This window comes from Megascapheus bottae, chromosome 13 (genome assembly GCF_031878675.1).
Source record: "Megascapheus bottae isolate mThoBot1 chromosome 13, mThoBot2.hap1, whole genome shotgun sequence".
In the NCBI taxonomy this organism is placed as follows: domain Eukaryota; kingdom Metazoa; phylum Chordata; class Mammalia; order Rodentia; family Geomyidae; genus Megascapheus; species Megascapheus bottae.
This window is the reverse complement of record NC_143521.1, coordinates 14,685,109-14,697,012: the sequence shown is the minus strand read 5'-3', so window position 1 is coordinate 14,697,012 and position 11,904 is coordinate 14,685,109.

Below are 11,904 nucleotides of genomic sequence, written 5' to 3'. Positions count from 1 at the left end.
AGAATAAATTTTAAAAATTCAGAATGAGTTTCTAAAACGAAATAAGTTCACAGTAATACATATTCTATGTTAAATGAGGATTGTATTGAAGAAATGAGCAATATAAAAAATGGGGGGTCATTATGCAAGGGATACTGAGAGTCATTTTAGGAAAAGAATGTGAGCCACGAACTTCTTGAGCTGTGTTGGTGTTTTTCCCAGAAATGATAGTGTGTTATAGTGTGCCATCCGTGATTTTAATGGGTGTGGCCACTCTCCATCGCTCTCTCTGATATTAATTTCATCTTCCATGCAAAGAACATACCATGCATAGCAACAGCATCATGTATTATGTTACCTCTTGTTATTTAGTGACTGACTTCATTCCTGGGTTCTAAGTAAAATGTATACATGGATTCTTATAAAAGTTTGGATTTTGTATATGAGAGAAAACATGCAATATTTGAGTCTGATGCATTTAGCTTAAGTCATGTTGAACTCCAGTTTACCTATTTTTCTGACAAATGAAAATTTATGTTTTATGGCTGAATTATACTCCATTTGTGCTTATATGTATATATCATATTTTCTTTATTCATCAGTTGATGGACTTGTAGGCTGACTCCAAAGCTTGGCTACTATAACCAGTGCTTCAGTAACTATTGGTGGGAAGATAACTTTGTTGTATGATGACTTTTTTTTTAAAGTATGTACATAAGAGTGGTTTTGCAGGATCATGTTCATAGTTCTAGCTTTAATTTTTGAGGAATCTATACACAAATGAGAATTTATGTGTAGTGGCTGTATGAATTGCCATTTCTATGAATCATGTATTAAGGTTCCCTCCCATGCTCATCACAATTTCTCTCTCTCTTCTTTCCTTCCTTCCTCCCTTTTTCCCTCCCTTCCCTTTTACTTCCTTTCTTCCTTCTTTCCTTCCTTCCTTCCTTCCTTCCTTCCTTCCTTCCTTCCTTCCTTCCTTCCTTCCTTCCTTCCTTCCTCTCTTTCCTTCCTTTCTTCTTTTTCTTCCCTTTCCTTCCTTCCTTCCTTTATCCTTTCCCTTTCCTTCTCATCCCTTCCCTTCTTTCTTTTCTTCCTTCCCCCTCATTTCTCTCTCGTTCTTTTTGTATACTAGTTATGGATCTTGAACTCAGGGCCTGGATGCTCTACCAAGCTCTTTTTTTTTTCAAGGTTAGTCCTTTACCATTTGAGCCACAGATCCATTTCTAGTAGTAGTTTAGATGTAAGAGACTAAAGGACTCTTCTGCCCTGGCTGGCTTTGAATCCTAATATCTCAGTTTCCTGAGTAGCTAGGATTACAGGCAGAGCCACTAATTCCTGGCTTTGTTTTCTTTCTGGTAACTATTCTGGTTGAGGTTACATGGAATCTCAATATACTTTCAATTTATACCTTCATCATTATGAAATGTGTTGAATCATTTTTCATAGATTTATTTATCATTGAACTTACTTTGAGAACTGTTCAATTTATTGACTCACTTGTGAATGGGATCATTTGTTCTTTTAGTGTTTAAAATTTCAAATTATTTATGTATACTCTATATTAATCCCTCATCAGATTAATAACTGGCAACTATTTTTTCTACTCTGTAGATTATTTCTTCACTTTGCTTATTGTGTTCTTTACTTATTTTTCCCTTTATTGTGTAAAATCTTATAAATTTAATACAATTTCATTTGCCAATTGTTGCTCATATTTCCAAAGCATTTATAGTCTTAATCAGGAGGACTAGAACTGAGGTATTTTCCTATAGCAGTTTAGTGACTTATGCTAAGAGGTTTGATCTATATAGAACTGATTTTTGTGCAAGGTGAGAGTTAGGAATCTAATCTCAGTCTTTGACATATGGATATCCCATTTCCCCACATCATGTTAAGAAGAGGCTGACTTTTCTCCAGAATACATTTTTGGCACCTTTGTGAAGAATCAGATGGCTGCTGCTGCATGCTTCCTCTATTGCATTCTATTGGTCCATGTGTCTACTTTTGGTACTATGGTTTTGTAGTATAATTTGAAATCTAAAATTGTCATATCTCTAACATTGCTCTTTTTGCTCAGGATTGCTTTGGTTGTTTTGGACCTTTATAAAAAAATTCATATCAAGTTAATCTTTGTCTTGTATTTCTGTGAAGGATGCCATTGGAATTTTGATAGAAATCGCTTTGAATCTGTATACAATAGTAATTCTGCCAATCTATGAATAGGGGAGGTCTTCCCATCTTTTAGTGTCTTCAGGTTCATTTTTTTTTTGGCCAGTCCTGGGCCTTGAACTCAGGGCCTGAGTGCTGTCCTTGGGCTTTCTCAAGGTTAGAGCTTTACTACTTGAGCCACAGTACCATTTTTGGCTTTTTTTCCTATGTATGTGGTACCGAGGAATTGAACCCGGATCTTCATGCATGCTAGGCAAGTACTCTACCACTAGGCCAATTGGGGCCAAACTCCCAGGCCCAATTTCATTTTTCAGTGTCTTATTGTTTTCATTACAGAGGTCTTTTATCTCCTTAGGTTTATCCTTAGGGTTTTTTTTTGTTGTTTGTTTTTGTTTGCTTTGAAGTTATTGTTATTTTGAAGTTATTGTTACTGAGATTGCTTTTCCTCTCTTTCTCATGTTTATAGAAAAAGCTACAGATTTTTAAATGCTAATTTTGATTTCTGATACCTTGTCAAAAGTATATGGGATAGCTGGGTGCCAGAGGCTCATGTCTGTAATCCTAGCTACTCAGGAGGCTGAGATCTGAAGATCCCAGTTCAAAGCCAGCCTGGGCCTGAAACTTCATGAGACTCTTATCTCCAATTAACCACCAGAAAACTGTTAGTGGCACTGTGGCTCAAGTGATAGAGCAGTACCCTTGAGCTGAATCACTCAGGGACAGCACCCAGGCCCAGAGTTCAAGCCCCATGACCAAACCAAAAAAAATAAATACCAGTTTTAAGTGTTCTTTTTGAAGTTTTAGGAAATTTTAAGTGTAAGAAGCTGCAAATAGGGATAACCTGATATCTTCTTTTTCTGTTGCTATGCCTCATATCTCTTTCTCTTGCTTTATTGCTCTGGCTAAGTATTCAAGCAGTATATTCAGTATGAGTTGAGAGAGTGGGCACTCTTTTTTTTCCCCCTGATTTTAAAGGAAATTCTTTCACTTTTCCCTCATTTAGTACAAAGTTGGCTACGCATGGTCATTTATAGCCTTTATTATGTAAAGGTGTGATTGTACACTCAGCCATCCTTGTATCCCAAGAATGAAACAAACTTCATTGAGGTATCACTGTGTTATTAAATTCAGTTTATAAGTGCTTACCAAAGATTTTTACATCTCATATTTATCAAGGAAATTTGTTTACAGATTTCTTTTTTTGGTGTGACCCTATATAGTTCTGATGTCAGGATAATATCAACTCTATAGAATGAGCTTTGTAACATTCTTTTGTGTTATAGCTTATGAAATAGTTTGAGGAGCACTGGTGTTAGTTTTTAAAGCACTGGTAGAATTGAAGAAGGAATCCATTTGGATTTTTCTTTTTTGGTATATTCTTTACTACTGGTTCATTCTCATTGCTTGTGATAAGTCTGTTTAGATTGTATCCTCTTGGTTCAGTTTTGACAGGTCAGACATACCTAAAAATGCAGCCATTTCTTGTAATTTTTCAGTTTTTTGAATGACAGATTTTAGATCCTTTTATTTTTAATCTTTTTAGGATTTAATGTTTATTATATGTTTGTTTCAAACTTCTAATTGGATCTTGATTTTGAAAATTGAATCTGAAAATTCTTGTCTTCTAATTAGAATATTTAGTCAGTTCTCATTTAACGTAACTGTCCACTTGTATGGATAATGAAGTTTTCCATCTTCTTATTTGTTTTATATTATTCCCATTCTATATGTAATTTCTTCCTAGGAGGATTAGAATTTTTTGTTTTATTGTGTGTTATCATAGTGTTTTGGTTACTCAGAATCTATAAGTTGAAATTTGATATTATGGAATTTCCTTGATCTTCTTTTTTTCAGTACTACATTTGTTATTTATGGCTTTTATGTTTCCATATAACTTTTTTTGTGTGTTTTCAGATGCTCTCATTCTTGAAAGGATAGACTGAGCATAAAATTGATGCATTTATTTGTATGTAGACACCTTTCTTAACAAAAATAGGAAAAAAGGTCCTTCTGGTGGAGGTTTTGAAATGATTGTGTCATAGCACTTAAATGCTTTGCTAAATTTAACTTTTTTATTAAAGAATTTATTAACATTGATTTTTACATCATATTTTAAATGGCAAGTTTAACAAACAAGTGTTCAAGGAAGGAATCTCTGTTTAGAATCACTGGAATTTAGTATTTAGAACTTAATCAAAATTAGGCTAAGAGTTTGTATGTCATAGAAACATATTAATTTATGAAATAAAACATTATGTCTATAGAGTCATAGGTTTTTGTGTCTATATAGTTATGTTTATATTTTCATTACCATGTCTATAGTTTTGGGTATGCAGTTATTGAGTCCTCGCTCTTGTACTCTTTGGATTTAATAGCCACATATTAAGGATACCATGCGCCTTCTGTTCCTTAGGTCTTGACTTGTCTCACTCAACATGATTCACTCTAGATTCATCCACTTCCCTGCGAATGCCATTATTTTATCTTATCTGTTGGCCATGTAGAATTCCATTGTGTGTATATACCACATTTTCTGTATCCATTCATCTGCGCATATAACTTTTAGAATTGAATTTTCTATTTCTCTGAAAGGTGACAATGGGATTTTGATTGTAAATTGCTTTTGGTGGTAAGGCCACTGGGATTGGAATAATTTTCAGAATTTTATTTGTTCTCATCATTGACTTTTCAGCCATTTTCTACTTAAAATGGTTGTAGCAGTCATTCTAAATATTGCTATATACATATTTAATGTATTCTAATGTTATACATTGTACCATTTCATGAATGTAAAAATCATACACTGTAGGTAATGTCACTTTCTTCCTTCTTGTTTATCTGTTGCTATTTATCCTATTTTTATTCTGCTTTAATACTATCATAAATTGTTAATATTCCTTCTTTAAGTAGATAGTACTATTTTAAAATTTTCTATTCCTTTCCAGATAATAACCTTGAAATATTAAAAGAACACTGTATATCTTCTTGGAGGGTTTCTTTTTATGGCTACATAAGTAACTTATTTTTTTTTTGCCAGTCCTAGGGCTTGAACTCAGGGCCTGAGCAATGTCCTTGGGCTTTCTCAAGGCTAGAAGTCTACCACTTGAGCCACAACAACACTTACAGCTTTTTATTATGTGTGTGGTACTAGGAATCAAACTCGGGTCTTTGTTCATGCTAGGCAAGCACTCTACCACTAGGCTAAACTCTTGGCCCCCCCCTTAACTAACTTTTGATGTGTGTGTGTGTGTGTGTGTGTGTGTGTGTGTGTGTGTGTGTGTGTGTGTGTTTATTCTATAGAACTCAACACTCATCTGACATGATTTCTTGGCAGGTTGAAGAATTTCTTTTAAGTATGTCTTACTGTTTAGGTCTCCTGGGCAGTAATTATTTGTTTCTTGAGAAATGCTTAAACTGCCTTTATCTTTCATTGATTTTTATGTGATATAAACATTTCTACAATTCTTACATTCAATTTGACAAGAATCCCGGGAAGGCATATTTTATTTTTTTCTCTTTAAAAATTAAAACCGAAAGGAATTAGATTATGACTCAAGTGGAAAATCACCTGTCTAGAGTGATAAGGCCCTGAGGTCAAACCCCAATATGGCAAAAGGAAAAAAGAGCCTGTTGAAATAACAGAGGAATCCCCAGATAAGTAATACTTTTATTTTATCAGCCTTTATTTGAGAAAGTTGAGGGAATCCGATGTGTAAGTATTGTTTCAGCTTTGTTATGAGTATGTATAATTGGCATTACATGTTTTGAGGAAGGAATATGGATGGGGACTATGGACTATGAGCATTGGCAAGATTTGAGAGATTTTTTTGTATGTTCTAGCCTATTTCAGTTCCTAGGGAGTCCTTGTTTTACCACTCATCTCAGGAAGTTTTTCTTCTTCCTGCTGCTCTGCTTTCAGCCTCAGCATCTAGTGTCTTATACTTTAAAAAGTCATCAATGACTAAAGACAACTTTCTCAGTCCTCCTTTACTTCATCTTCAGTTATATCTACAGTGGTGTTGGTGAAACCCTCTTTCTCAGACACATTTCTTTAACTCCTCTGCCCTGGTAATATCCTTTGTTGACATGAGGGCTTCATTTTAGTTATAGAAGTCTTCATATGACCCAGGGATATCCCATGTAGATTTCCTAACTTGCCATAATCTTCAGTGGAATATGCTTCTGTGCATATGAAGACCTTCAACAAAGGATTAGTGGGAAGATGTAGCCTCACTGTGTTGATAGGGTACCTTGGAATACCAGTATTTCAAAATAATCCACACATTTGGGTAACTGATAATTTATTTATTTTTAGTACAAAAAAGATTTATATTTATAATGAGCCAGCTGGATGCAGTTTAGAGGATTCCAATTTTGTTGGCAAATTCTAAAGCATCATAATCAGGAGGCAGTGGAACATATGCCTTCTTCTCTCCATCAGGTCCGATCAGGGTATTGACCTTAGCCACATCAATGTCACAGAGTTTCTTCATAGCCTGTTTAATCTGATACTTGTTGGCCTTGACATCCACAATGAACACAAGTGTGTTGTTGTCTTCTGTCTTCTTCATAGCTGACTCAGTGGTCAGGGGAACTTGATCATTGCATAGTGGTCGTTTGTTTCTCCACGGAGTACTCTTCCAAGGATATTTGGGCTGTCTCTGGAGCCTCAGTGTCTTGGGCTGCTTCAGGAAGGTGGGTGAAGCACATATCTTCTTTTCGTGGATGTGGACGCCTTTCAGCACTGCCTTCTTGACCTTCAAAGTCTTTTCCTTGGATTCAGCTTTAGGAGGGATGGGTGCTCCCTTCCTCGCTTTCGGCGCAATCTTTCCTGATTATTTTTTTTGTCTTGACTTTTTTTTATTAAAGAATATTTATTAACCTTGATTTTTACATCATATTTTAAATGACATGTTTAACAAATGAGTGTTCAAGAAGGGAATCTCTATATACAATCCCTGATTATTTTTTAATAACCATATGCCTCCTCTTTTCCCTTCTGCTAGGGTTTTGTCTTTACTACTCTATTTGGGTTGTGTGCTGAAGGGTCTCTTTTCTCCTAAATGAAAATCATAACTGTACATATTTATGGCTAATTCAGCATTATTTTGAATCCTCAGCAGTCCATTTCTTCCTTCCCTTCCCTTCCCTTCCCTTCCCTTCCCTTCCCTTCCCTTCCCTTCCCTTCTCCTTCCTTCCTTCCTTCCTTCCTTCCTTCCTTCCTTCCTTCCTTCCTTCCTTCCTTCCTTCCTTCCTTCCTTTCTTCCTTCCTTTCTTCTTTCTTCTGGTCTTAAGGTTTGAATTTGGTGGCTGGGCATTGTCTCTGAGCTCTTTTTGCTCAAGGCTACTGCTCTACAACTTGAGCCACAGCACCACTTCCAGTTCTTTCTGTGATTAAATTGGAGATTAGAGTCTCACAGATATCTGGGCTTCAAACAGTGATCCGCAGATTTCAGCTTCCCGAGTAACTAGGATTACAGGCAGAGCCACCAGCATCCGGTTTCATTGTAGTAAAGCCAGAAGAAAATTCTATTTTTCCTGTCCTTATATATAGCCTTGGATAGACTACTATTTTAATTCTTTTTTATATATTTTACAAAATGAAATTTTATCTCCATATGGGCAAAGACCAAGTATATATTTTATTTTGTGAAACCTTCATTGCTTAGTAAAGTATCTAGCACTTATCAAGTGTTCAGTAACTTGTTATTGAACCAATTAAGCATATATTAAATGGAAAATTAGATATGATTTTTAAAATTTTTATGAGCTCTAGTTTTTAATATTTGCTGAGTATCAGAAGTATAGAAAAGCAATGTAGTAGCTCTTCCTTACCACAAATGACTGATGTTAATCTGACCTTCCCTTTATATTTTATGTGTTGATGATATCATGATGTTTATGTTTAGGTAACTCTAAACAAAATAGATTACTTGAACACAAGCTCTGTGATACCATAAAAATCAATCTGATAAAGGAGATGGCCAGTAAATGGTAGACTGTGGCATATACAATATAGATATGATAGATAAAGGGATGATTTGTGTCTTGGGAAGTATGCTGTAAGACTACTTCACCCTGCTCAGAATAGTGTGCAATTCCAACTTAGGAATTTTTTATTTTTGGAATTTTTCATTTAACATTTTCAGACTTCAGGTGGCTGAAACTTTGGGTAAACTGAAACTATATAAAATGAAACCAACCAAATGAAGGATAATGGTTAGAGTAAATACTTGTATTGGGCATAACTTCATGCCAGATACTTTCCCAAATCATTTATATGCATTATTTCACATGCTTTATTCAACAATCCCAGAAGAAGGGTATTGTGCTCTTTACAGATGAGAGAACTGAGGCAAGAATAGTTGAGAAACTTGCTCAAAATACTCAAACTGGTGACAGAACTGATATTTGAACTGAACAAGATTAGTTCAGGAATCTCAGACCTAAATAAAATTCTAGTCTGCTTAATGAGAGATGAGTCCATAGACAACAGTGGCAAAAGCTTCAGAGACAATGGCAGAGAGGAGGCCACCTACTCTGGAGAGTTTGGATGAAGACTTGCTTTAAGTCATGTGGATTAATGAAACATGCCAGCTAGGTGCAAGTGTGTGCGTGTGTAGACCTGTATGTGTGCACATGCACACTCATTCATGCTACTTTTAAGGCTTATTTTTGGGACTTGTAGAACATATCTCTAAGTATCCTCCAAGTGAATGCCTACTTATATTTCTTTGAGTGAAAATTCACCTCATATATATATATATATATATATATTCAGTGTCTGTTGTGTAATACAATGTTATACTGGGTTTGTGTGGTTTGAGCCAACTTTGGAGCACATATTTGTATGTGTTCTGTTTTATAGGGCCTGAACAGTAAACAGGAGGAGCTTGGTAATCCAGGAAAGCATTTTAGCCATGGCCATGGATCAGTTAGTTGGACTTGGGTTGCTCATTTTCTACTTTTTTTATTAATAGAAAGCAAATTAAAAGCACACAAAATTTAAAATTATCTTCAGATACCTGAAGACTTTCATTGTTTGCTGCTCTCCGGTAACCATCAGACCCTTAGCAATCAGACCTCAGATGGATAATCAGGTTGGTTTTGGACCCATTCCTGAGATACTGGACCCTCACAGAGGAAACTATAGTTTACTGTGAACAAAAGCATATCCATATCCATATTCATATCCATATCCATTTAAAGCAAATGGAATCAAGTGAAATAAGAGTACCAGGATGACTGGAGCACTGAGACTGCTCTTTTGCCCAAATTATCTTCTAACATTTAAAAATAAGAGATTAGGAACAAACAAAAAATGAAATTATTTATTAGCAAGTGTAGAACAGTTTCTCATCAAGTGACACATGTGGTGTTTAGTGCTCCTAATGAGTTACATTTGGGTTATTTTTGTACTTTTGGACATCTGTGAGGTGGTAAATGTGTTCCTAAATATTAGATATAATAACAAGAAAGGTGTTTGTATAAATTTATTTGGTGCTAGATTCTAGACTAATTTTGTTTTAAGCAATGTTTTCAATTAAATATGATTTCCATTCTTTTTCATTATTATTGTTAATCCAGAGCTTGCTGCTGAAGTTCAGTAGGTCTTCCCAAAGTCATTTATCCTTAGTTTCCTAGTCTAAATTAAGCTAACATTTCTAACTCATGGTACATTATTTGTAAGGATGGTATGATATATTACACAGTAATAAAGCTGGTTCTATAAAGCTGGTTTACAATGAGTGCCCAAATTATTTTACTTTCTACTTTTTATGTCTTTTATGTCTTCCTTCCTCGCCTTCTTTTTCCTGGCTCTGGGTCAAAGACCAGGTTTGAGAGACTAGTGAACATGACAGCAACATCACAATCAGTGGTTGGTATATATATGGGACTACACATGCCACACCTCCTTGCCTCCATTCAAGACATTTCCAGAGTGATATTCAAGTTTTAGAACTTCATATGGGATCTGTTGAAGGAACTGTTGCAAAAATTATACCACATTAACTCTCCTGAAAAATCCAGTTTTCTAGAGGGATTTTGTTCCTGGAACTCTCAAAGAAACATTCTATTCATCAATATCTGGCTTCGAGTTGCCTCTTAAGAATCTGAATGACAGAAATGGGGCTCATTTAACTTCAGAAAAACATTGAAACCTAGAAAGGAAAGTCTCATTGAGAATTACCTAATATTTACAGATTTGTTTGAAGGGTTTTTTTGTTTGGTTTGGAGTATTTTTCGTCGTCTTATTTCTTGTATATCTTGTATTACAATTGAGGAAGCATGTTAGTTTATAAAAAAATAGGCTTGTGGAAAGGAGATATGGAATAATTCAATAAAAAGGCAAATATCTCAACACCATCTCACCCAATATTCACTAGCTTTGATGGATAATCCAGGATATTTGAAAATAGTCCCATGTCAATTCCCTTAATGTCATCACATTTGAAAGGTTTCTCTGGTTGTGGAAATGAAATTCCATTCCCAACTATTAAACAGAGGCTTTTTTTTTTTGGATTGGTTGTGGGGCCTGAACTCAGCGCCTGGACACTGTTCCTGAGGTTTATGTTCAAGGCTAGCACCGTTCCACTTCGAGTCACAGCACCACTTCCAATGTAGGGCATTTTTAGGGCAGATTTAACCTACCTTACATAACAATTCATTTTTTCCAAGAGAATGTAAAACAAATACAGAAATTCTCCAGGGGACTCATTCTAAAGTTCAGATCATAATCTCACTTCATAAATATTGGTTCAGGATATCCCCAGCACTATAGTTGTATTATTAAATATCTCCCTATTAACAGAAACTCATTAATTCAGCTGCCTGAATTTGCAAACTCATACTGAACCCTACACATTTAGTGAAGCTGAAATCTTTTCCTAGGTTAAGAGGTAACCTATTTTTGCAGGGAAAACCAACCTTTCTGACTGAAAGTATAAAATTCATGCAGAATTCAAGAATCAAGTTTGTAGAATTTCGACATTAGCAGTGCTACTAATTTTCTATCAGAAAACTCTAAGTGGTGTTGTGGCTCAAAGAGGTTGAGTGCTTGCTAGCCTTGAGCTGAAGAGCTCAGGGACAGCACCCAGGCCCAGAGTTCAATCCCTATTGAAAAAAGTAAGAAGCACCTTTGATCATACTCACTATCCTTCACCCTTTCCTTTCACATTCAGTAATATTTTGTTGTTGTTGTTTTTATGAGATAGAGATTCCCTGTGTTGCTCAGATTAATCTCACACTTGTAGTCCTACCTCAGCCTCCTAGCAGCTAGACTGCAGGTGTGTACTGTACTACCACACATGCTTAAGAAAGTCATTTTTTAGACAAAGAGAATTCATGATTGGACTAGAGGTATCTTTTTAAAGGGTAGGAGTCTGTCTTTGAAAGTTCTTTATCGCTACCAAGTTATTCTTTGTTATTGACTTGGTAAAAATATTTGCCTCTGTATTTTCAATCACATTGTAGGAGCTACTAAAGGGGAATTCTAGCTTAATTACATGAAGTTTATTGTCTTTCTACACATTTATTCAGCTCTTGTAACCCTGGTTTCTAATCTGTCTTTCCCTTCTCATCTCACTTCTGTATTTTACAGTATCAATCCCTCCTACTTTATCTTTATTATTTATTCATTTAACTTCTGTTGCTAGAAGATCAAACATCTATTCATTTTTTTTGGATATTCACTTTGCTACAAGCTTAGAAATATTTGACAGAAACAGCTACCCCCACGGAGCCTGTGTAAAC